This window comes from Staurois parvus, unplaced genomic scaffold (genome assembly GCF_062004578.1).
Source record: "Staurois parvus isolate SC_StPar_1 unplaced genomic scaffold, SC_StPar_1.0 ptg000883l, whole genome shotgun sequence".
Classification (NCBI taxonomy): Eukaryota; Metazoa; Chordata; class Amphibia; order Anura; family Ranidae; genus Staurois; species Staurois parvus.
In genome coordinates, this window is record NW_028318679.1 from 115,799 (window position 1) to 142,264 (window position 26,466).

The 26,466-nt window shown below is 42.6% G+C and overlaps 1 protein-coding gene across 1 annotated transcript in view; it reads left to right on the top strand.

Moving 5' to 3' along the window:
* The window catches only part of FBXW11 (F-box and WD repeat domain containing 11), a 215,980-nt gene that overhangs the window by 96,361 nt on the left and 93,153 nt on the right, over window positions 1–26,466 (top strand). The gene's annotated exons all lie outside the window — the stretch shown is intronic.

Genomic DNA, 26,466 nt, shown 5'->3' on the forward strand with positions numbered 1-26,466 from the left:
CATAGTAGTCAAGTCTCCCCAGTACAGCTTTTGAGTGCAGTTTCTTATGGCTGACATACTCCTGGTTCTTACAGTGACAATCCTGCAGAGTCCCTTCCACTGCATTATTGTGATTTCCAGCCTAAGCCTTCTCAATTAAGTAATTTTCAGCCTAAGTTTGGTCTATTTCTGTAAGGCTGCAATGTGACAGGTAAAAATGATAAAGCAGCAGATGTAAAGACCGCAACAAAATATCCAAAACTATTAAGTACAGTGACAAGGTAAAGTAGAATCTTTATTCATTCAAAATAACATATATAAACAACATAGTAACCAAATTTCATACAAAGGTGGTGGTTTACATGTAAAGTATTGTAGTAATTGATGCTCCTATATATTCACTGTATACATTAAAGAATGGTCACACTCCTCTTCCACTCTTAGCTCTCTGCAATTTTAAGAGTGAGTGATAGTGGCTGTAAAACAAAATCGCCACCAGTTAGTCAGTTTAAACCTTCTGCACAAATCCACTGGTGCCATGCAGGACTCCTGCAGACCTGTCAGTATATCTGCTTGCCAGTACATCCCGTACGGGCAAGCAGATATACTGACAGGAATATACTTACAGGAAGACTCAATGAGCTACCATGGTGCTCCACAGCGTCGTGGTAGTTGATTGAGAAATACAAGCCGACAGCCGCTAATGGGACTTGTAGTTTCTCATTTTTAAAAAAAATTGTTTTATATATTTTTATTGAAACATAGAAAGTGGGGTACAGAAGAAAAAAAAAATAGGAGAAAGACCAAAGTGTGGGGGGGGGGGGGGGAAATACAATGAGAATAATTCAAAGAACAGGAAGTAAAAATTGGCTTTTACATCACAGCTGCTCTTATCCTTAGACATAAACCATGTTAAGAACAATGGAAATAAGGGAGGACAGAAGCACTTCCATCTGTTAGGCAGCTTTCATAAATACAGCCCCAGGAGCACAAGTAGTGACAAATGATATAATCATGTAGTGCAAATGATAAGATATATACGGTGTAAGACAAAAGGAGGCAGAATGAAAGAGAGCGAGAAGAAAAAAAAAGAGAGAAGGGGGGGAACAATATTATTGGGCATGAGGACTTCCAAGTGGAAAGAGGAGGGGTGGAAAACCAATGGGCAAGTAATTTCCCTCTGTAAGGAAATGTAAAAGTAAACCAAAATAAAAAGGTGGAGAAAAAAAAGGGGTAGACTGAGGGAAAACCTGCGAAAAGGATGAAATCAACTCGGACCTCGTAGGTGGAGGAGTCTATTATGGAGTTTATCTGAAGAAGTATAATGTACCCAATGAGACCATAATTTCTTATGTCTGTCCCAAGTGTCCGCTTTCTTAGCCTGCATTTCCTTCATCAATATTATATCATTAATGGTACAGTGAAGGAAATATGTATTTGATCCCCTGCTGATTTTGAATGTTTCACACTCTCACAAAGAAATGGTGGGTCTAAAAATCGCATGGTAGGTGTATTGTAACACTGAGAGACAGAATAGCAACAAAAAATTCAAAGGAAATGCATGTCTTACAAATTATGCACTGATTTGCATGTTCATGAGGGAAATAAGTATTTCCTTCACTGTATCTACTGTGACAGTGCGAGGCTCTGTCACTGTAGAAATGGGTTTGAGAAGGACACAGGACTCTCAAAACAGTCATTTTGAGAGGCTTCAGCAAATGTTTTGTGAGCAGAGAAAGCTATGTTTTAAGCTTTCCCTGGATTTGGTAAGTCTTGATTGGGGCTGTAAGCTTGAAGGCTCCAAAGAGTATTGGATGAGACAGAGTCTTCAGTCTTATGTCCATGTTTTTCAGAAGTTCGGCAGGGTGTGTGTGTGTCCAGGTGCACACACTCGTTATAAGGCAGATCTGAGCATAGCTCAAAAGTGGCGGAAGGAGGAATAGCACTTGCTATTGCTACAAGCCTGAAGACAGAGCCCTGTCAGGAGAGCTGGAAGCTCCTGGTGTAGACTACAACCCTGGTGAGGGGGATTCTGGGCCCAAGGACTGGGAAAGTCTGGCCAGCTCCGAGAGTCTGGGAGACCAAGAGAGGGTCTGGGAGGCTGAGGAAACTGCAGAGGCCAGTGAGTCCAAGGGGCTGGAGGGAATCCGTGAGTCTCTGGAGGAAGCAAGCTGAGGTACAGGGAAAACATTCAGGAGCCATGTGGGGCCTAAACAGCAAGGAGCTTCACCTAGGCTGAGCGAGCCTGAATAGCCAGTGGTCTGGGAGGCCAAGCTAAGCAGAGGTACTGCTAACCAGAGAGCCAGGTGGCTCTGCATTTTCACTGTGTATTATTCTGAGTGAAGTTGAAACCCCCTGCGTGGGAAACCTTGCGTTGAAAGGACTTTTCAGTTACTATTTAATAAAAGTGGGCTAACAGGCCCTTAAGTTTAGTTCCTGTGTGGCGTGAACTCACTAAAAAAACGCATCTGCCATTGAGCTAAGCATCCCCCATATGACACTGCCCAGAAAGTTAATGGTGGGGTAGATGTAGTTTTCCAAAATTTAGAGACAAGCTGGCTTGCAGCTGATAAAAGAAATCGCAAAAGACTAGACTTGGTATTGAATAGTGCCAGGCAGGACAGATAGTAATGCTATTTTGGGGGAAAAGGGAAGAGACTCCTCATATATCTCAGTAAATATCTGAAATACCTGCATCCAGAATAGACGAATTTGACCACAATCACACCAGATATAGAGGTATGTCCCCCTTCCCTCGTGACAGCGCCAGCATATATCGGATGAAAAGGGGAAAATCCTGTGTATAGATACCGGATCTTGGTACCATCTAGAGATCAATTTATAATTCTTCTTTTAAGTGTAGGCAGAAACGGAAGACTTGTGTGTAAACAAAAAAGCTGTTTTCCATTCCTCTGGAAATCTCAACCCCCAGATCCCTCGACCAGAGTTTTGAATAGGTGGGCGAAACCTGATGAGTGTGGTGCAAAATAATTTTATAAATCTGCGATAGGGAATGACGAAGTGGTTCAGTGCTAAGACAGAATTTTTCAAATCCTGTTAAGGGCTTGTGTATCTGTTTAGAGTCATGTATAGTTTTGCAGTACAAAGATACGTGGTAAGACGTCAGCCAGTCCATGAGTCCAGAGACACTGTTTCCAGATGGTGGAAACTAGCCTGAGGTAGGATGTGCGATGAAGTACAGGCCAAGAAAGTCAATCATACGAGCCATAGTTCAAAACGTCTCTGCTCTCCGGTAAGGCCGGATTGTCGAATAAAGGAGTGGACACGAGTCAGTGGAAAGGGAGTACGAGTCTCAGCCACGGTACCATAGGGAAATAGAGGCCACTGTCAAAGGTGAAAATGAGGACATGGATTGGTAAGTGGCACCATAGCCCCACAACAGCACCTGTAAATCAACAGGGGACATATCCTGTTCAATAAGTGTGGACGATTTCACCAAGGAACGTGGGAACCATACCAAGATTCGGGAGAGTAAGGCTGATGCGTGATATAGCTCAAAATCCGGGAGGCCCACACCTCCATCAGGTTTGGGGTAACATAAGAGTTTGTGTCTCAATCTGGACGGATGATTTTGCCAGATGAACCTTATGACAAGAGAATGAAGGGTCCGAAAGAAAGCTACCAGAAGTTTGATCGGTATTGTATGGAATAGGTACAATAATTTAGGCACTATGTCCATTTTTAAAACGCTTAGTCTTTCGAGCCAAGGAGCTTTTAGATGCCAATATTCTAAAGATCGTCTGATCTTGGTGAGAAAGGTACTATAATTAAGGGAGTACAGATAATGGGTGGGCACTGGTTTCGCTGTACCCAAGTACGTGATAGACTTAGCTTGCCATTTAAAGGAAAAGTTACTCTTAACCTCCCTGGCGGTATTCCCGAGTGTAGCTCGGGGTTAACTTTCAGTGCCAAAAGCGGTAACCCCGAGCTACACTCGGGATTACCTTGCAGCGTTGCTCTGGGATTCCCTCTTGCACTTACCTTGCCCTTCGCTCTCACGATGTCCCCCCTGCAGTGTCCCCGGCCATCTCCTCCGGCAAATGCCGGCATCCGACTTCCGGTCCCTGCGAGCGTTGGGGCGTACGGGGGACGGAACCGGCAGGAAATGTAAAAATGTTAAAAAGCGGCATTCACAAAATACACTAAAATCTGATAGTATAACATTACTGTATCAAACCATTTCACATACATTTTGTCCCTAGTGCTTTGTCCTGTGCCCTGCCTGCATTTTTACTGTTCTTTCTGCCTTGAAACTAAGAAACGTCCATGGCGCCCAAAAAGCGTCCCTTTAGATCAAAAGCGGTTTTAGACAAGCTAGAAAACAGCAATAGTAAATTAGAACCACTTGCAGAATTGAGTGACAATGATTCGTGGGAAAATTCATAATCAGACACTGAAAACGATTTATTATATTATTTTTTATGATTATTATATTTATGATTTCGTGTTTCAAATTTTATCATACCTGGGATGTTTACTAGACTCTTGTTCGGACAGATTTCAGTGAGTAATTCCTAAAAATGACAGGCCTACAATAAAAAAACGACATGTTTCCATGCAAAAAAATGTACCGCTTTGAGCACAGAAATATTGACATAATCATTAAGAGACTAAAGGACAGGGGCAGGCAAGCATATGTTCACAGCTTCCGTTTTGGCAGTATTCAGTTTAAAGTTGCTAAATGATCCAAATCTGTGAAGTTCATGTAAAAGAAGGAATACTGATATGCGGTTGAGATACGTAAAGTAAAATGTCTTCTGCATATAAAGACAATTTACAGTGAGAGGTTGGAGTGTGGATACTTGTTTATAGCCTCATTGTTACGAATTGTGTGGGCTAAGTGATCTACAACTATAGCTAATAGAAGGGGAAAAGGGGGCACCCCTGTCTGGTACCATTAGCAATGGAAAAACTTGTCAGATTAGGTCCCGTTTGCCAGAACTGTAGCCGAGGGCGAGGAATAAAGGGACATAAGTCGGGTGAGCATTTTAGGGCCCATGCCCAATTGGACCAATGAGAGATGAAGAAAAGGGCAGCTGACCCTGTCAAATGCCTTCTCGGCATCACACACAAGTAAACAAGCTGGAACATGGTGACGTTGAGCATAAGATGAAGGGTCTTAGTGGGGAACGAAACCAACCTGATCTTTATGAATTATGTCAGGTAAAAGCGGGTATAAACAGTTTGCAATGATTTGAGCAAAAAGTTTTAGATCCATGTTAAACAAAGAGATGGGTCTATAATTGCTACAAATAGAGGGATCCTTCCAGGGCTTGGGTATGACCGTTATTTGGGCTTGAAGCAATTGAGAGGAAGCAGAGTATGAGTCGTCAATAGCTTTAAAAGCTTTCGCTATTATGGGTGCTAAGAGAGGAGCGAATACATTATAAAATCTGGGAGAGAACCCATCAGGGCCCGGCTCTTTCCGCTTTTAAGGCCCTTAATGGTCTGCCAGAATTCGATAGGTTGTAGCGGGGAGTCCAAGTCCTCCGCCGGGATAGCAGGTAAAGCCATCTCCTGAATGTAGGTCTACATATCTAACTGTCCAGTGGATGAGTCTAAGCCTTGTGGGAGGGGTAGATTATATAAGGTGGAGTAATATCGGGTAAATTCAGAGAGTATTTCAGAGTTTTTGTGTAGTTTAACATTAGTTGCAGAAAGAAGATAAGGGATAGTTTGTCTAGGGTGAATACGCCGCGAAAGGTGTTTATCCAATTTATTAGCCTGGGAATAGTGTACATGCCGCATTTTATCCCGGGCGATTAGCGAGTGCTCCATAAACAAGCTAAGGAGCTCCCGAAGGGCATTGGAAGGTTGCAGCAATATGTCAGACTGCAAAGTGCGTTTATGGATGGATTCAAGGGTGGAAATTAGGAGTAAACAGTGAATTTCAGATGCACGTTCACGTTTTAACTTAGAGCCATTCTGTATAAAGACGCCATGTATGATTGGGTGAGTTTGGTCGTGAACATGGTCTTGGGAAAAATCCCTGATAGCTTGGAATATCGCTTGCGTACAGACAGGGTCAGTCAAGAGATTATCGTTCAGTCTCCAAGAGTAACCTCGGAACAAAGTGGGGAGCCGGCCTAACGAGAAATGTACCAGAGCATGATCAGACCACAGTTTAACACCAATCGAGGCGGACAAGTCAAAGTCGAATACTATCAGATTAGCTGTTGCGAAGGATTCCAGGCGGTCAGTCACGACTGAGAGGAAATGCAGTTGTTCCTGGTTAGGAGAGTAAAGATTTGCAGCAGTAAATCGATTGCATATATTTCAGTTTGAAAAAGATGTAACGACCTGATGGGTCTATGGATGAGTCTAATACCTCATTGTTAAGTGATGAAATGCGATAGGGACTCCCTTGGATCTAGACGGGGCTGGTGACTCTCATCAGATCCAGCAAAGTGGGGGGCAGGAGCCTGAGCATGGCGGCGGATGGCTCGATGTAGGAGCTCTCCGTTAAGCTCCTCTGCCTCCCCAGGGTCCCTCTACAGAGAAGGAGAGCTGTGCCGAGACCTACCTGAGAGCCGGGGGAGCCTTCAAGGGAGCGGAGGCCCTGGGCAGTGAAGGGAGGAGAGCGGGAGACAGGCCCGTCTGAAGTCCGGCGGTTCAGAGAGACGGGAGAGCGGCGTGGCCACGTGTCTAGTCGCAAAGGAGTACTGGGTGCGGAGGAAGCCGGCTGGCATGCTGAGAAGAGAGGTGGGAGACTTTCTGCTCCCGGCCTTTTGTTTTCTGCATCCTGCTCCGTGGTTTGCTCGCAAGCTGGCCGTGCATAGTGGTGAGGACCTGGACACTGGCTTTTGGTTGGAAGACCCCTATGGAAACAGGAGAAACAGCCTTGTGGAGTCCCCCCCCCAGGAAAAGAACGGTATAGAGGAACTGGATTTCTGAAGCCCCCACCTGCCTTGCAGCAAGGGACGAGAGACGTGGGTGAGTGAGACTGAATGGAACTTTTGCACACCAAATGTCCCATTGTGCTGTGAAGGAGAGCAGGGGGTGAGGAAGAGACGAGGGGGAGTCCCAGGGGCTTTGGAAATGAAAGAAAAGGAAGAGAAGAAGAGTAAGCAACTTAAAAGAGGAGGATGAGTGGTCACCAGCTGGGCTAAACTGGGATTTTCTTTTTTTTTTTTTTTGTGTGAAATATCTATCTCTATAAGAGAGTATAGAGGAGAACAATGCCCATAGAAGCAATGAAGAACAAAAGTAGTAAAGGAAGTGGGCCTAAAGGGTCCCAAACGGGAACGATTAAACAATATACATCCCAGGGAAAAGCGACTCCAGAAAGATCACAAGGCATAAACGGAAGGGGATATCAGTCTGGAAAGCAGCCCTAGACTATCGTTGGGTCTTAATGTTAGCAGTCAACAATCAATAGGAAATATGGAGATGAGAGAGAGAAAGCGAACTACAAGTACCGAATAAAAAAGAAATGGCAGAGATGTTTAAAGAACTAGAGAAGACAATAAAGCAAGAAATGGCAACTATCCGAAATGATTTGGGCAGGTGTTGGTGAGAGTGGAAGGAATGGAGGAGAAAGTTAAAAATCAGGCCCAAAGCATAGCGGAATTAGAAAAGAAAATAAAGAATATGGGGAAAATGCAGAAAAAAATGATATATAAGAAAGAGGTACAAGAAAATTGGGACAGGAGTAATCTTAGGATAAGAGGAGTCCCAGAGAACGCTAAAGGGGAAACATTGCAAGAATTAGTAGGTAAAATCTTAAACTCCATAATGGACAGACCTGCCCCAGAGTTGATCGATCTGAAAGATATGGTGAGAATAGGAAAGCGCCAACAAGGCACTAGGAAGGACATAATTGTTAAATTTAACAAACATGGGGATAAAGAAGCGATTTGGAAGAAGATCAAAGGAAAAGCATCAATTAGATATGGAGAAATGGATATTCAGATATTTGCAGATCTTACACCGGAGACTCTGTGGAGAAGGAGGTCCCTGAAACCCCTTTTAGAGCAGATGAGGAAAAAGAATGTGTTTTATAGATGGGGGACCCCAGCGTGCCTAATTGGATGGAAAGATGGAGTTACAGGTTATTTCAGATTTCCGGAACACTTGAGAGATTTCTGTGAAAAACTTGAGTTGCAAAGAATGGAGATTGCTGGATGTGAGGAGGAGGAGAGAGAAATAGGAGTGATCAGACAAGAGGACTGGCAGTCAGAGGGAGAGATGAGGGGTGTGTTTTTTTTTTCTCCTCTCTCTCTCTTCTTTGACTATTTATCTCCCTTATAGTTATAGTATGTTATTTGGAGGGCTGTTTCAAGGGGTAGGTGGAATTTTTAGGGAGGTAATAAAAAGATAGAGGGCTCTGGGGAGGTGGGAGGGAGGAGGAGCTGTCCATGGGCGGAGTTTGACCCCAAGTATTAAATCAAGGATGGGGATTTTGGCCCACAAATGATTAATAGGTATTTTAGTAGCCTGGGAAGGGGAGAGGGGGGGGAGGGAGGGAGGGGAGTAACAGGGGAGGGTGGGTGGGAGGGAAAGGGGAGAGGGTACTAAAGTTAACACTGCATAAGGAAGGGAAGCACAAGGGAATTAAGGGTGGAAAAGAGGAAATTGAGGAGAAAAAAAAAGATACAAGAAGTATGGAAGATCTACGTTTTATAACATATAATGTAAATGGGTTGATTTGTCCTGGAAAAAGATTTAAGCTATTCAAGGAGTTGCAACATAGAGAAGTTTCTGTGATCTTTTTGCAGGAGACACATCTTGAGATTAAGTCAAATATTAAGTTGAATTCTAGAAACTATCCAACATGGTTTTATGCAGATTCCCCAATTAAGAGAGCTAAGGGAGTAAAAATAGGGTTTGCAAAAAACATAAGGCTTGAGCTGGAGGAAAGAGAAATAGACCCGGAGGGGAGATTTTTGTTTTTGAGAGGTAGGTTGCAAGAAATGGAATGTACAATTGCAAATATTTATTGCCCAAATAAGAGACCGGAGTTATATTTGAAGGGTGTCTTGAGGAAATTGATGGCCTTCAAAAAGGGGCGCTTGATAGTGGCAGGGGACTTGAATTTCTGTATGGATCCACAAATGGATACGACCTCTTCTGCGCAGAGAGAGGGAGGTAGGTCTCTGAGAAGTTTAAAGAAGGTGATGCATGAGTGCCAATTGGTGGATATTTGGAGAATAATACATAGACGGGGCTGGTACTATGGTACCAAACCGGAAAATACTTGTTGACTAAAGGTGGAATGGAGCCTGAACGGAAATGCGCCTCTTGAAGTAAGAGAATTTGGGTTTTACAGCAGGTGAGAGAACAGCTACGTAGAGGAAATCCCCATGTCCGGACAAAACAAGGGAAAGAAACAAAAAAATAAAAACCGAAATAGGGAGAAAAAGAGAAAAGTAGAGAAGGCGATCCATATGTAAAAATGACCATAAGACCTTGTAATAACACCTTGATCTACAACTAACTCCTAAATAGAGCAGGTAACATATTGCACAGCCACCAAAGGAGAAAGGTCAAATATCAAGGTCCCATAGTACCATACTATGCTAAGCATCAAAATCAATCCCATGAAAGGCATTGAAAACCCTAATGTGGGAGACATGGGTGTGCAACCGGCCAATAACAAAATGTAAGGGTAGACATTGGGAGCAGAAGTAAACTTCATCCCTTCCCAAGACCGCCCCACGAAGATGGCATCCACGTAAACAGGCAGAAAAAAAAAATCCCAAAATCTGCTCCTCCTCGGAGTGGCACACCTACAAATACAATAGGTGCAGAACCAGCAGTGCCAAAAAAAAAAAAAAAAACGTGCACAGTGTTGGAAATATAATGCAGCATCAGAAACACACATAATAAAGTCTGGCATGCTTCTCAAGAGCTAAGGGTAAGCATGTAGAGCATTGAGCAAGGAACCACCAGCATTGGAAAGCGAATCAAGCCGTGGTAGGCCTCGACCTACTGGAGATTGAGGTTGCAGAGCGGGGACGCTTCTTCTTGAGATGGGGTTGCCAGCCGGTCTTCAACGGGAACCCAGGAGTAGCCGATTTTAGGGGCCAGTCAGGTATAGATATTTGAGGCAGTTCAAAAGTTCCAAGAAAAGCAGAAAGGTCTCCCATAGTGCTATAGACCGCAGATATTTAATCCACTTAGCTTGCAGAACTTCAGTGAGTGGCTTCAGGGCACTACGCATCTCCAGTGTTTGTTTGGAAAGGTCTGACAAAAGCATCACCAGTGTTTCGTTAAAATATATAGAGTCCTGAAAACAAGCAGCTTGCATTATATCCACTTTAACTTTGTAAAAATGAATCCTGCAAATCACATCCCTCGGGAATGCTAGATTAAGGTTACGGGGGCCCAGGGCCCTATGTACTCGATCAAGTTCCAAAGGGGCAACTTTGAGCTGTTGTAAAGCTGATCAAAGATGGCAATAACCACCGGAGCCCGATCTTTTGTTGCAACCGTTTCAGGAAGACCGAGTATACGTATACTATTACGGCGGCTTCTGTTTTCTTGGTCATCAAGGTTATAGATTAGCTGTTGTATCTGAATGGTGTGTTCATGAAGTATCGCATCAGGCGTGTTCATTTTAGACAAGGATTCCTCTATGAGTGCTCCACATCCTCTAACCTGTTGCCCAGATCTTTTCGGAGATCCGTGATCTCCTGTTTATAGGATTCCAGCCTAGCCACATAGGCCTCAAAATCCTGGTGGGAGAGCAGTGCCCTGATGTAGGCCTCCAGGTCCCAACCCTCTTTAGATCCCTGCGAAGTAGGAGACTGGCTTCTAGACTGGACTGAGCCATGTTCAGAGTCCAGAGGTGAGTGTGTGCGATGTCTGGTATTTACCTGTGAGGCCACATGGTGGCTGGAGGAGCAGGTCGGCGCCATCTTGGAGTCTGGGGAACCCTGGCGATGTGAGCCAGATCTAGTGAAAAAGCAGCCGATTTCACTTCCTTGAGGGGGCTCGCTAGGTTGGCGACCCTCACTTCAGCTGCGCTTGTCCATCTGTGCTCGGAGCAATGCAGGAGTGTTTCGCTGTGCACCATGATAGAGCCGGTCGGAGCGGGAGCGGCGGGTCTCAGTGTCCTACTCCTCCATGCGCCAGGACACGCCCTCATTTTTTAAAAAAATTGACAGCTAGCTGGAAAAGATCCTAGCGGAGGGGGGCCGGTCAATTCATAACACTTTACATGTTACACCCTGAATATGGGTGTAACAAGTTATAAAAGGTGAACTTATCCCTTAAGGTGCATACAGTAAGGTGAGACAGAGCACCCAATCAAATTGCTTACAAAAGTACATAAAGAATAACTTCGAAATCATAGAAATAAAAGAACCGCAGTTGTATAATTAGTGCAATTGTGTTGCAAACGACCCACCATAATAGGACTATACAGTGAAGGAAAGAAGTACTTGATCCCCTGCTGATTTTGAATGTTTGCCCACTCACAAAGAAATGATCAGTCTACCTACCAATTGAATGGTAGGTGTATTGTAACACTGAGAGACAGAATAGCAACAAAAAATTCAAAATAAATTAATGTCGAACAAATTATGCACTGATTTGCATGTTCATGAGGGAAATAAGTATTTGATCCCCTTCACAAAACATGACTTAGTACTTGGTGGCAAATCCCTTGTTGGCAATCACAGAGGTCAGACATTTCCTGTAGTTGGCCACCAGGTTCGCACACATCTCAGGAGGGATTTTGGCCCACTCCTTGGCAGATCCTCTCCAAGTCATTAATGTTTGGTGGCTGACATTAGGCAACTCGAACTTTCAGCTCCTTCTTAAGTCTGGAGACTGGCTAGGCCACTCCAGGACCTTAATGCACTTCTTCTTGAGCCACTCCTTTGTTGCCTTGGCCGTGTATTTTGGTCATTGTTATGCTGGAACACCCATCCACAACCCATTTTCAATGCCCTGGCTGAGGGAAGAAGGTTCTCACCCAAGATTTGACAGTACATTGCCCCGTCTATTGTCCCTTTGATGTGGTGCAGTTGTCCTGTCCCCTTAGCAGAAAAACACCTCCAAAGCAGTCTGTTTCAACCACCATGTTTGACTGTTGGGATGGTGTCCTTGGGGTCATGGGCAGCATTTCTTCTTCTCCAAACACGGCGAGTTGAGTTGATGCCAAAGAGCTTAATTTTGGTCTCATCTGACCACAACACTTTCAACCAGTCCTGCTCTGCATCATTCAGATGTTCAGTGGCAAACTTCAGACAGGTCTGGACATGTGCTTTCTTGAGCAGAGGGACCTGCAGGATTTCAATCCTCGTCAGCATAGTGTGTTACCAATTGTTTTCTTGGTGACTGTGGTCTCAGCTGCCTGGATATCTTTGACAAGATCCTCACGTGTAGTTCTGGGATTATTCCTCACTGTTCTCATGATCATTGACGCTCCACAAGGTGAGATCTTGCATGGTGCACCAGACCAAAGGAGACTGACAGTTGTTTGGTGTTTCTTCCATTTGTGAATGATTGCACCAACTGTTGTCACCTTCTCACCAAGCTGCTTGGCGATAGTTTGGTAGCCCAGTCCAGCCTTGTGTAGGTCTACAATCTTGTCCCTGACATCCTTGGACATCTCTTTGGTCTTTGCCGTGGTAGAGAGTTTGGAGTCTGATTGTTTTATTGCTCCTGTGGACAGGTGTCTTTTATACAGGTAACAAAAAGATTAGCAGCACTCCCTTTAAGAGACTGCTTCTAATCTCAGCTTGTTACCTGTATGAAAGACACCTGGTAGCCAGAAATCCTGCTGAATGACAGGGGATCAAATACTTATTTCCCTCATGAACATGCAAAGCAGTGCATAATTTGTTAGACATGCATTTCTTTTGAATTTTTTGTTGCTATTCTGTCTCTGTGTTACGATACACCTACCATTCGATTTTTAGACTGATAATTTCTTTGTGAATGGGCAAACATTCAATATCAGCAGGGGATCAAATACTTATTTCCTCCACTGTAGCTACATGCAAATTGGAAAAATCTAATGGGATATGAGGTAGATGACCCACAGAGGAAACAAGAGAAATAACAGGCCACACATTTATTGAAAAGTAGGGTATTCAGGGTGCTTTGCTACCAACTGGGCTAATCTGGGGGTGGCAGAACAACATAGTTATAAGGTTGAATAAAGACATTAGTCCATCCAGGAATACCTATATGTGCCTTTCATTTGTATCTCCTTGAAAATGTTCAATAGTCCTTTAAAAAAAAAAAAAAAAAATTAGTCCAGTTCAACTTGTGCATGTGTGTGTGTTTTGCCACTTCTACTTTCCAAATCCCTATATGTTGTGTTCACTAAGAAACACAAGTAAAAAGTTTTCAAGTTGTCGACTCTTCCTGACACCACCTATTGTGGTCCAACCTTACTGGGTGGCTGTGTGTCTTAAGAGACCGGAAACTGAGCTGGGAGGCGGAGCCTAACCATGGCTGCTGACGAGAGCCCGATGTAGGAGCTCTCGGACAAGCTCCTTCACCCACCTCCCCAAACCCCTACCTGTGATGTGGAGCTGCGGTGCGGTGGTCCCCCTTGGATGGATGGAGGAGCCCTTCCTGAGAGCTGACCCGTGAGACGGGATCCGGCTGCGGTGCTCGGGGTGAAGGTGTGTCGGGCTGTGGGGAGATAAGGTTGAGCGGTGTACCCACGTGGCCGGCCGCTAAGCACCACTGGGAAACCAGGAAGCCGGCCGGTGTTTGGTGCAGAGAGAGAGGAGCTGCTCGGCTTGCGGACTTACTCCCTGGAGCACGGTTGCCGACCCAATACCTGGTCCCCTGTTTTAGCGCTGATAGTCTGGTTCCCTGCTGGTAGGCTCACTGCTCGGAGCTCTGCATCTTAACCCAGTGCTCAGAGTTCTGTCAGCCGGTTCCTACCCGGAGCTCTGTCTACTGGCTTATTGGCTGAGACCTTGACTGTTAAGCTAAACTACTGGGAGTCATACTGGTCGGTCCATTGTTTGGGGCCCTGTTGGTTGGCCCACTGCTCTGAGTCCTGCTTCTGAAGGAGGAGAGACACGGGGGATTGGAGAGAGAAAGGAGGAGGATTTTTCTGGAGAAACCCCTAAAATGAACACACTGCCCAGCTGAAGGACAGAGAGAATTGCTGGTCGGGCTCCGAGAAGAAGAGAGATACGAGAAGGGTGAGTGACTCTGACCGAGTCTCAATAAATAACGTGCTTCTTGTGGGCTGTTGGGAGAGGCAGTGTGTGAGAGAAGAGAGGGGATCCCTTTGAGTGGGAAATGTAAAGGAGTGGAAAGGAGAAGAGGAAAGACGAATGAAAAGCTTGAAAATCAAATGAGTGGATAAGTTGTGACGTATATATTAATAGCTATCTCTCCTTAACCCCTGAGCCTATAAAGAAGAATAAGAGCAATAGAAGAATGAAAAATAAAAGCGCAAAAGGAAGTGGGCTAAAAGGGACTCAGACTGGTACTATCAAAAAATACACCTCCCAGGGAAATATAACCCCAGAAAGGTCTCAGGGCAAAAGTGGAAAAGGTGAAATAGATCTAAGCCTGGAAAGTAGCCCTAGACTATCACTAGGCCTTGACATTAGCAGCCAACAAATATCGGCTAATATAGAGATGGAGACAGAGCTACAAATACCAAACAAAAAAGAAATGGCAGAAATGTTCAAAGATCTGGAGAAAACAATAAAACAAGAAATTGTAAATATTCGAAATGATTTGGGACACCTTTTGGCGAGAGTGGAAGAAACGGAGGAAAAAGTTAAAAATCAGTCCCAAATTATTGCCGAATTGGAAAAAGAAATAATTAACATGGGGAAAGCCCAAGAAAAACTGCTCTATAAGGCTGAGATACAAGAAAATAGGAATAGGAGGAGAAATATTAGGATACGTGGGGTCCCAGAGAATTCAAAAGGAGAAAATTTGCAAGAGGTGGTCTGTAAAATATTAAATTCCATAATGGACAGTACTAATATGGAAAAAACTAAAATAGAAGGAGTTTTTAGACATGGAAAATTCCAAGGAAATTCGGGAAAGGATAGGCCACGAGATATACTTGTCAAATTTTGTGAATTCCTAGATAAAGATAAAATTTGGAAGAGGATAAAGGGAAAAGCAGTAATTATGTACGAAGGAAAGGACTTGCAGATATATGCGGACTTCTCACCAGAGACTTTATGGAGAAGGAGAACCCTTAGACCTCTATTGTAAAGATTGAAAGAACAAAAGGTGCAATATAGATGGGGGACCCCTGAGTGCCTAATAGGATGGAGAAATAGAATTACAGCATATCTTAGGTTCCCAGAAGATTTGAAAAATTTTTGCGACAGACTCAAACTACAAAGAATGGAGATTTCTGGCTGGGAAGAACACCGGGAAATTAGAACAAAAAGAAAAGAGGACTGGCAATTGGTTGGTGGGGGGGCGGGGGGAGGGAGGGGGAGAGGAAGAGATAGCCCCTTTCTTTTTTTCTTTTTTTTTTTATCTCTCTCTCTCTACCTCCTGTCTCTCTCCGCCTTGTCCCTGCCATCCTCAAACCCCTGTTATTGAGATATTTTGGTAGGACTTAGGGGTTAAAGGGGAGGTGGGGGAGGGCGGAAAACTGTCCATGGCTGGAGTTTTTTCCCCATAGATTAAATCAAAAGTGGATAGTATTACCACAAATGATCGGTAGGCAATCAATAGGCCTAAAAAGAGGGGGAGGGAGGGGGGTGGGCTGGGAGAATGGGAGGGAGGGGGGAGGGGATGGGAGTTGGGTGGGAGGGAGGGGAGGAGGTATTGGGTTAATACTCTGCATGACAGAAGGGATAAAGAGGAAGAGGCAATCTGGAAGAGAGATGGAGTTAATTGGGAATGATGGAAGAAATACAGTTTATAACCTATAATGTGAACGGGCTGAGTTGTCCAGGGAAGAGATTTAGGTTGTTTAATGAGTTACATCATAGGGTGACGTCAGTGGTATTTTTACAGGAGACGCACTTTGAGATAGAGGCAAACGTGAAATTGAAATCCAAACACTATCCAATATGGTATTATGCAGATTCTCCAATTAAAAGAGCAAAAGGGGTTGCAATAGGTTTGGCAAAGAATATGAGATTTGAGCTGGAGGATAGAAGAACCGACCCGGAGGGGAGGTTTTTATTCTTAAAAGGTAGACTTCAGGGGATAGAGTGTACTTTAGCCAATATATACTGCCCTAATAAAAACCCGGAGACGTATATGAAGGGTCTGTTGAAAAAATTAATGGAATTTAAAAAAGGGCGTTTGATAGTAGCTGGAGACCTAAATTTCTGTATGGACCCACAAAAGGATAATACCTCTTCTGTGCAAAGAGAGGGGAGTAGGTCTCTGAGAGCTTTGAAAAAAGTGATGCATGAATATCAACTAGTGGATACCTGGAGAATAACGCATATGAAAGACAGAGACTATACCTTCTTCTCTAATGCACATGAGATATACTCGAGATTAGATTACATCTTAATAGACCATCAACTTATAGATCATCTGGTTAAAATTGACATAGAGACAAGGATGTTCTCGGATCATGCTCCGGTCATAATGAAAATGGGATGGGGAAGAAGGTGGACCGGAGGATTAGGGTGGAGGTTAAATGAGGTTCTTCTTCTGGATGAGGATGTAGTTCAGAAAATCGAGAAAGAGATTAAGGTATACTTTAAGGAGAACGAAACAGAGGAAGTATCGATAGCTACAGTCTGGGAAAGCCACAAGGTATTCATAAGAGGAATCTTGATTGCGGCAGGAGCAAGGAAGAAAAAGGAAAGAAGAGAGAGGGTCAGTGGGCTGTTAAAAGAAATATTGGACTTGGAGCAGATACATAAGAAGAAAATAACAAAAGATACGAGACAGAAGTTATTGGATAAAAAAGATGAGCTAGAGAGGTTGATGGGTGAGGAGAAGAGAAGAGTATACAACAGGGTTTTGAACGAGAGATATAGATGGGGAGACAGACCAGGAAGATATCTAGTGAGAGCTTTGAATAGAAAGAAAAATAGGAACTATATAGAAAAGATAAAAAGTTCAAAGGGGGAGTTGGTCCACTCAAATAAAGAGATTATTAAAGTGTTTACGGAGTATTACAAAAAGTTATATAATATTAGTCCCCAAGGCCCTCTAAAAGAAGCTCAAGAGGAAATTAATAAAAAAAAGATGACATACTTAAAAAATGCGGGATTACCAAAACTAAGTGAAGCACAGTTGAACTCCCTAGACGCAGAAATTTCCCAGGAAGAAATTAAAATAGCATTAAAAAGCACAGGGGGGGGGGGGAGCCCAGGCCCGGATGGCTATACAGTTAAGTACTATAAGAAATTTAGTGAAGCACTGTTACCCAAGCTGGAGAAATATATGAATGCTCTGGGAGGTGGGATGGAAGTGAGGAGAGAATCCCTACAGGCCCATGTAGTACTTATTCACAAGGAGGGAAAAGATCCATCTCAGTGCTCCAGCTATAGACCTATCTCATTATTGAACACTGACACTAAACTGTATGCAAAGGTGTTAGCAAACAGGTTGAGGGATCTGATGCCTGAATGGATCCATGGAGACCAGGTGGGCTTTGTACCGGGGAGAGAAGGTAGAGATAACGGCTTGAGAACCCTGATGCTTATTCAGAAAAGTAGAAAAGGGAAAGCCCCGGTGGTGCTCTTGTCAATTGATGCAGAGAAGGCATTTGATAGAGTGGACTGGGGCTGGGGATAGGTGATAGAATGCGAGAGTGGATAAGTAAATTATATAGGGAGCCTACTGCAATCATCACGGTAAATGGGGAGAGATCAGAACCCATTGGAATGTCTAATGGTACAAGACAAGGCTGCCCACTGTCCCCCCTGCTATATGTATTGTCACTCGAACCTCTGTTATGAATAATAAGAAATAGTGGATCGGTAAAGGGAATTCAGATAGAATCCATAGAACATAGAGTAGCGGCCTTTGCGGACGACTTATTGTTCTATGTGGGGAATCCCCGAATAACTCTCCCAAATATAATGAAGATTCTGAAGGAGTACGGTGAACTATCAAATTTAAAAATTAATCCAACGAAAACAGAGATCCTGAATATTAATATATCAAAGAATGAAAAAGAAAAACTACAAAAAGAATTCCCCTTTATATGGAGAGAAAAAGAGATAAAATACCTAGGAATAAAACTCACTGCCTCATCTAAGCATTTGTATAGATTAAACTATATCTCTTTGATAAATGAGATCAGGGAAGATTTAAAAAGATTCGAACGAGGAAATCCATCCTGGATAGGACGTATAAACCTAGTCAAAATGGTAATTATGCCTAAAATACTGTATAGATTTCAAATGGTACCAATTAAAATTCCAGAAGCCTTCTTTAAGATAATGAAAAAAATGTTAACAAGATACATATGGAAGAATAAAAAACCCAGAATAGCATATGAAACATTGAGTAGGATTAAAGAGAAAGGGGGATTGGGTCTACCAGATGTCAAAAGATACTATAAAGCAGTGGTTTTAGCAAGAATATATGACTGGACATTTAACCATAAGGGGAAAAGTTGGGTAACAATTGAAAATGATCTTAGTGGCATTAGATTGAACCAGATGATATGGGTTCCACCACAGTTCAGGGGAATTAAAGAAAGCATTAGTATCTACACTTTAAATGTTCTTAGGGTATGGGACAATTTACACAAAAACATGAAATGGGAATTTAATTCTATATTAATGCCTCTCACAAATACTGAGTACTTTCCCCCGGGAAAGAATAAGATATCAGGGAGATGGTTTAGAAAGGAGGATACCCAACTGAGAGATGTTTTGGTGGAGGGGGAATTGAGATCACTTAAAGATTTAATAGAGACAAAGGGAGATATTTTTATTAGAATAGATGAGTGGAAATATCATCAATTGAAATGTTTTATTGGAAATCTACCGAAACCCCTGAGAATAAAACAGGAGTGGAATATGTTTGAAAGGTTGTTAGAGACACGAAGGGATGGGAAGCACGGTATTTCAAAAGTGTATAGAATACTCACAGAATTAGACACAAACACAAAGTTAATTTTTATTACAAAATGGGAAAGAGATATGGGAGTTGGGTTTGATGAAGATAGACAGAGAAAGATGTTTAGATTGATACACGATAATGTTAGTATGAGAGAGGTTGAGGTTAATTATAAGTGTGTGACACGATGGCACATTACACCGAGTGTAGAGCACAAGATGAATGGGGAAAACTCAAATAAGTGTTGGAGAGGATGTGGAGAGATGGGCACGGTGTTTCACATATGGTGAGAATGTCCGAAAATCCAGGCTTTTTGGAAGATAATAGTCAAATTGATTAAAGAAATAACTGAAATTGACATAGGGTTAGACCCAACGACGTGCCTCCTACACAATGTGGAGACATCTGTAAATAAATATAAAGATTCAGGTATTTGGTACTTCTTGAATGCGGCGAAAGGGTTGATACCTAAGTTTTGGCGGAAGGCTGAGGTGCCGAAGGAGGAAGACTGGATTAACAGAGTAAACCAGATAGGTAGAATGGAAAGATCATACCATATGCAGGAAGATAGGATGAGAGTTTATTTTAGGAGATGGGAAAAGTGGGAAAGAGCAGGATTGAAAGAGAAATATAGGAAAATATGAATTAGGATGTTAGCAAAAAACCAATAAGCCTCAAGAGAGTAGAATGGGCTAGAGTCTGCAGAGGGGGGATGAGGGGCGGGAAGGGGGGGGTAGTGGGATGGGAAAGAATAGAGTTTTTAGTAAGGGAAAGGTAGAAATGTTATAAATGTCTATTTGTATGAGAATTATTTCCCTATTTGGTTTTTTGTATTATCATGGCAGGCAGCATTTACAGGCACAGTCACGTACCTGTTTGTCGGGAGCTACACATGTACGTTAGTGCACCCCCTGGGGTATTCTGTGATTGCTGATCATGTGGATGTTGAGTCAGGACTGTAGGGTGGATGTGATGTGTTTTCAGCCAAAAACTCTTTGACAGCCAAAGCTTGGGATTGTACTCAAACACCCAAGATTCATCTCCCGTGATCATTCAAATCAAAAAAACAGGCTCTCTTTCAAAATGGGCTGACAGATCTTGGCAGACTAGTTGACAGTGTTCCTTCTGATCAGGTGACAAGTTCTTTGGAACAAGTTTTGAACACACTTCTCATGTCAAAATCCTGAGTCATGATTTGATTAACAATTGACTTTATAATTCCTGTTTCCTCTGCAATCTGATAGTGAGCTGTTGGTCACGGTTTAGAACAGAAATCACTGCATCCACATTGTGCTCTGTTTTTTATGAAGAGAAGCATCCTGATCATTGTTCATCTTTAGCACCTTTTCTTGCTTCCTTGGAGGCCTTGTGCCATCGGTACACTTGTGCAGATGATAGCGCAGCTTCTCCTTAAGCTTTCCTCACCATTTTCAAAGTTTTGATGCACTTTTATCCAATTTAACACAAAATTGTAGTGTGTACTGCTGTTCCAAACCAATCTATTTTTCTTAATATGAGGCACTTGAATAGAGTGACGCACAAAAAAGAACGTCTTGACTCTGATTAAATAAAATACATTTTTTTTGCTTTTTTTAATAGCGTTCCCCTGCTCACATGCACATATAAGCGGCGTCCGCACCACACATGTGGCGTATCGCCGTGAACTTCAGAGCGAGGACAATAATTTTAGTGCCAGATGTCCTGTGTCACTTTAAACTGCTAACCTGTAAAGGCTTTTAAAGCATCACTTATGGAGATTTTTTAGGTACCATAGTTTGTTCCAGAGGCAGACGCAATTTTAAAGTTTGACATGTTTGGCATCTATTTACTCGTAACATCTTTTTAGACATTTTACCCCCAAAAAGTTGGTATTGTTATTGTACGTTAAGATTCATTTGAAAAACCACTGCACGAATATCACGTGACCTAAAAATATGCAGTACCCACCATTTTATTCCTTAGGTCTTCTGCTTAAAAAAAATGATTTAGTGGTTCTAAGTAGTGTACTATTTTTTTACATGTACAGTCAGGTCCATAAATACTGGGACATCGACACAATTCTAAAATTTTTGGCTCTTTACACCACCACAATGGATTTGAAATGAAACAAACAAGATGTACTTGAACTGAAGACTGTCAGCTTTAATTTGAGGGTATTTACATCCAAATCAGGTGAACGGTGTAGGAATTACAACAGTTTGCATATGTGCCTCCCACTTTTTAAGGGACCAAAAGTAATGGGACAGAATAATAATCATAAATCAAACTTTCACTTTTTAATACTTGGTTGCAAATCCTTTGCAGTCAATTACAGCCTGAAGTCTGGAACGCATAGACATCACCAGACGCTGGGTTTCATCCCTGGTGATGCTCTGCCAGGCCTCTACTGCAACTGTCTTCAGTTCCTGCTTGTTCTTGGGGCATTTTCCCTTCAGTTTTGTCTTCAGCAAGTGAAATGCATGCTCAATCAGATTCAGGTCAGGTGATTGACTTGGCCATTGCATAACATTACACTTCTTTCCCTTAAACTCTTTGGTTGCTTTTGTAGTATGTTTTGGGTCATTGTCCATCTGCACTGTGAAGCGGAGTCCAATGAGTTGTGAAGCATTTGGCTGAATATGAGCAGATAATATTGCCCGAAACACTTCAGAACTCATCCTGCTGCTTTTGTCAGCAGTCACATCATCAATAAATACAAGAGAACCAGTTCCATTGGCAGCCATACATGCCCACGCCATCACACTACCACCACCATGCTTCACTGATGAGGTGGTATGCTTAGGATCATGAGCAGTTCCTTTCCTTCTCCATACTCTTCTCTTCCCATCACTCTGGTACAAGTTGATCTCGGTCTCATCTGTCCATAGGATGTTGTTACAGAACTGTCAAGACTTTTTTAGATGTCGTTTGGAAAACTCTAATCTGGCCTTCCTGTTTTTGAGGCTCACCAATGGTTTCCATCTTGTGGTGAACCCTCTGTATTCACTCTGGTGAAGTCTTCTCTTGATTGCTGACTTTGACACACATACACCTACCTCCTGGAGAGTGTTCTTGATCTGGCCAACTGTTGTGAAGGGTGCTTTCTTCACCAAGGAAAGAATTCTTCAATCATCCACCACAGTTGTTTTCCGTGGTCTTCCGGGTCTTTTGGTGTTGCTGAGCTCACCGGTGCGTTCCTTCTTTTTAAGAATGTTCTAAACAGTTCTTTTCACCACGGCTAATGTTTTTGCTATCTCTCGGATGGGTTTGTTTTGTTTTTTCAGCCTAATGATGGCTTGCTTCACTGATAGTCTCATCTTGAGAGTTGACCGCAACAGATTCCAAATGCAAACAGCACACTTGAAATGAACTCTGGACCTTTTATCTGCTCATTGTAATTGGGATAATGAGGGAATAACAGACACCTGGCCATGGAATAGCTGAGAAGCCAATTGTCCCATTACTTTTGGTCCCTTAAAAAGTGGGAGGCGCATATGCAAACTGTTGTAATTCCTACACCGTTCACCTGATTTGGATGTAAATACCCTCAAATTAAAGCAGACAGTCTACAGTTAAAGCACATCTTGTTCGTTTCATTTCAAATCCATTGTGGTGGTGTATAGAGCCAAAAATGTTTTAGAATTGTGTCGATGTCCCAATATTTATGCTCCTGACTGTAGGTGAGAAATGTCAGAGTTGGTCTGGACTGATGGTGGTTAAAGATTGGAATATGTATATAAACTTCATGTAGATTGGGCAACTATAAAAAATGTATCTTAATTGTACAGTACAGGCCACAAGTATGTTCTTCGTATAACATGAGTTAAAGGCTAGTACCTTCAGGTGATGGGACACTGGCAATTTTTTAAGGACATGCGAGACTAGGCGAAAGAGAGCAAATTCTAAACAGCAGTCAAACCGCTCTGCTGAAGGGCCGCTAAATTTTAAAGTGACCATGTGTTCCTTGCGTCGGAACAGTAACTGATCTAAACACAGCCTCAGACTCCGATTCTAGCTCTGTTTTAGCCATGCAACAGGTGGCCTATTTGACTACATTAGAATTTTCAGCATCTGTCTCACAATTTCTTGGACAAATCACAGCCTTAATTCCGCTATTTTTGCCTAGAATCCAAAAATGCCCCAACTTTTCTACTTGGGTTCACAATCCAAGTCGAACCATGATGAGCCTGTCCTAGGTGACATAGAATGCACAATGAAGACCATGTTAAATCAGTGCTGGAGGAAGCCACCAAAGATTTCTCTCCCACACTGTCATCATATTTAAGAAAGAGCTACTCCCAATGTGCTTCGTAATGTTGAAAACTGAAGAGTATTGTTTTTGTATGCAAAAGCCTGGCATTGTACCGGTAATCTCTCCGTCTTGCAATGCACCTTTGGGCACAAATAGACCAACTAAGCCTTGAAAAATTTTCCCTTTTCACAAACAGATAGAATGGGCTGTCTGTAGTGATTGGGAAAATCCTGAAATTTTATTTCTGTGGTTGACCCTGCAGTCTCTGTCCTAAATGGACATTTCACTGCACCCATTGAAAAGGTTTAATCTCTTACAGATTCTTTGGACAGACAATTTGAGACATTCTTAAAAACTCTTCCACTGGGAAGGCCCCAGGGCCCAGGCCCCAGACCAGCTCTTGCTACAATTTCAGTATGTCAAACCGCAGCTAACTGAACCAGGACAATGAACAACCAACATGACCCTGTTTTTTTTTTTTTCTCTAAATTTTAGAGTTGCAGAGCAATTCCAGTTTATTCCACCTGCTCTTTTTGCGCAGATGCCCTGGAACACATCATGAAACAAATATCCAGAATTGTTATGCGCAGGATTCTCTGGCTAAAAGCTTGGACAGTTGAACCTGCATGCAAAAGACATGTGATCAAGCCCCAGTGGGCTGGTCGAAACTCACCATAGGGCATGGTCGGCGTGACGGCTGAGACCATCCTCTACACACGGGACTGCACAGTTGGTGAGAACAGTGTCTTTTATCCAGTGTAAGTGACTGGACTGACACTTGGACACCGCTCGCCTGCATTTGCTGGTGAGGTGATTTCTTCGACATTCAGCTTCTGAGTGGCGCCACGATGTTTCATGCTTCAATACTTGCCTACAAAAGACATCACTTTTATGCCTTACAAGAAAGACAGACATCTACTTAGTGATGCAAATAACCAATTAATTAAAGAGGTCACAGGTAGGAAAGTTTTGCTTCCTCAGAGAAGAAGGAAACCATCCTCTTAAGGTGCTTCTACCTCCTCTAAACACAGAACGCTTTCATTCTGCTCCCAGGCTTCAACTTCAAAACCTGACCACAGCCCTTCATCCTAGCATAAGGCCTTGCACAAAAAGGCCACAAACCCCTTTCCAGAGTCCTCTTCACAATGAAGGGGCACCTTCACTCTCAGGGGTGGGGGGGCATCTGTTGCATTGTGCATCTCCCTGGACTACAGATTTCCCAGACATGTGGATACAATAGGTAGTTTCAAAGATTTACTAACTAGCGTCCTAAACATTAACAGTTAAAAACATCTAAGACTGCCCAAGGACAGTCAGATTTGCAAATCACCTTTTATCTCCTTTTTTTTTTTTTTTTTTTTAAGAGAGTTGCCCTGCCAGTACTGCCACAACATGGGTTCAGGGGATTTTACTAAAACCCTATCATGGTACCAAAGCCCAATTAAGTTATGTATTCTATCCGTGGCTTAAACTCACTCCGTAAACTCCTTTCCCAGAATGGCACTCTTCCTTCCTCTTTGTAAGAGGACAGTCTAGCTACTCAACCTTCTCCTGAAGGAAACATCCCCTTTTTGTGTCTTGCAGGAAAAAGCCAAAAGACTTTTCCATCTGCTTCAGACCTTTGGTTTGTTGGTAAGCTTCAAAGATCTGTTCTTCAACCTTCCATTGGTCTTGAGGATCTGGATCCAATTTTAGATAAATCTCAAGAAAATATTTTTCTTGCAAGAGCAAGTTCCTTTTTTAAGGCTAATGCCCAATGGTTGATTAACCTAAATACCACAGTGAGATTTGACATCAAAGCTCAGAGTAGAAGGATTGCCTCCTTAGAGACAGTTCTCTTTGCCCAATCTCACTAAGGACTATCTAACTTAAACTACCCATCGACAAGAGTAAAAGCAGGCTCTTTCACTGGATTTAACCATACCTCTGTTTTCCTGTGAAAGAATTTCCTTGTTCAGGTTGATCACTACTTCACCTTCAATTCATCCTAGGATTGAGTGTGCCATGCTCAACATCAATGCTGTTGGATATTGGGTCCATAAGTTGCAGAGTAAAGAGGTGTATCACAGTAATATTAGATAAACAAAAATCCCTCTTTCAGCTCTGTCATTGCGACCTTGCTGAGCACAAGAAAGGCCACATCTAGCACAATTTTTTACCATACCTGGAAATCTTATTTCTCATGCAGCTAGAGCAGATTTTGTTTGCTGACCCTTCTAAAAACAAATTTGACTAGACTCTAGCTCTTATTACCCTAATAGGGTGAGTTTGGGCCTTATTTATCTCTTCAAAGGGCCTCAAACTTCAACTGTCTCGCAGAAAACCTGTATTTGAGCTTTTTCTTGCATCAGGCCCCCTTGTAGCACCCTGTGCTTTTCTGAGATCTTTTTTTTTTTTTGTAAATGAAAATTTTTTGTTTTCATATAGGTGTTTTAAAACACTACAATTATCAATAACAGAAGACATATCCACACAGAAGCATGTAAAATTGGTCAGTACCAGGCATCATATTTACAACCTTGGTAACCAGAAAAAACATTTATAGACAGACCCCCCCACTGAATATAAGGCACCTTCCCCCATAAGTTAATAAGAAGGGGCATGCACATGAAGCACTGTATTTATACAGAGAGCTCACCCACCTATTCAAAATGGTTTAACTCTCAATCCGACACAGTAGACATATTATTCACCCATCCGCCCTTACTTGGCCAGTACACCTCTGGTAGCTTTGTAAAGAGGCAAGGATTTATTAATTAAGGCTTTCCATTCTGTAATTGGAGCAATAGATTTTTTTTTTTTCCACAAAAGATGTTGAGTTTCCTGGCATAGTAAAATAAGAGGGTAAGGAGAGTACGGATCACCTTTGTGGGGTCCAGGGGTTCACTAAGGCTAACAAATTTCCACTGAAGGGTGAAAACTTACCATCCTAACCAAACCTACACATTGCACAGCATTCAACTAAAATTTTTGAATAGCTGTGCATTGCCAAACAATATTTCAAAATATATGAATAAACTGAGTATGAGGGGAAGTACACCACCAACAACCAGAGTATTGCATGGGAAAACTTGTAGCCAATCTAGGTGTTAGATTAAATGCAAGAATTTATATTGAATGAAGTGATCTCTTCCAGACACAAGTCTGTCAAAGGTGGGACCCCATACATTGTCCCAATCATCCCCATCCATGCGAGAAAAATGAGTCAACCAGACATTTTGGCAAGGCATGAGAAGCTTGGCAGTATCAATAAACAATTGTTTATATATGGCAGATAGTGCTTTAGGCAAAGTATC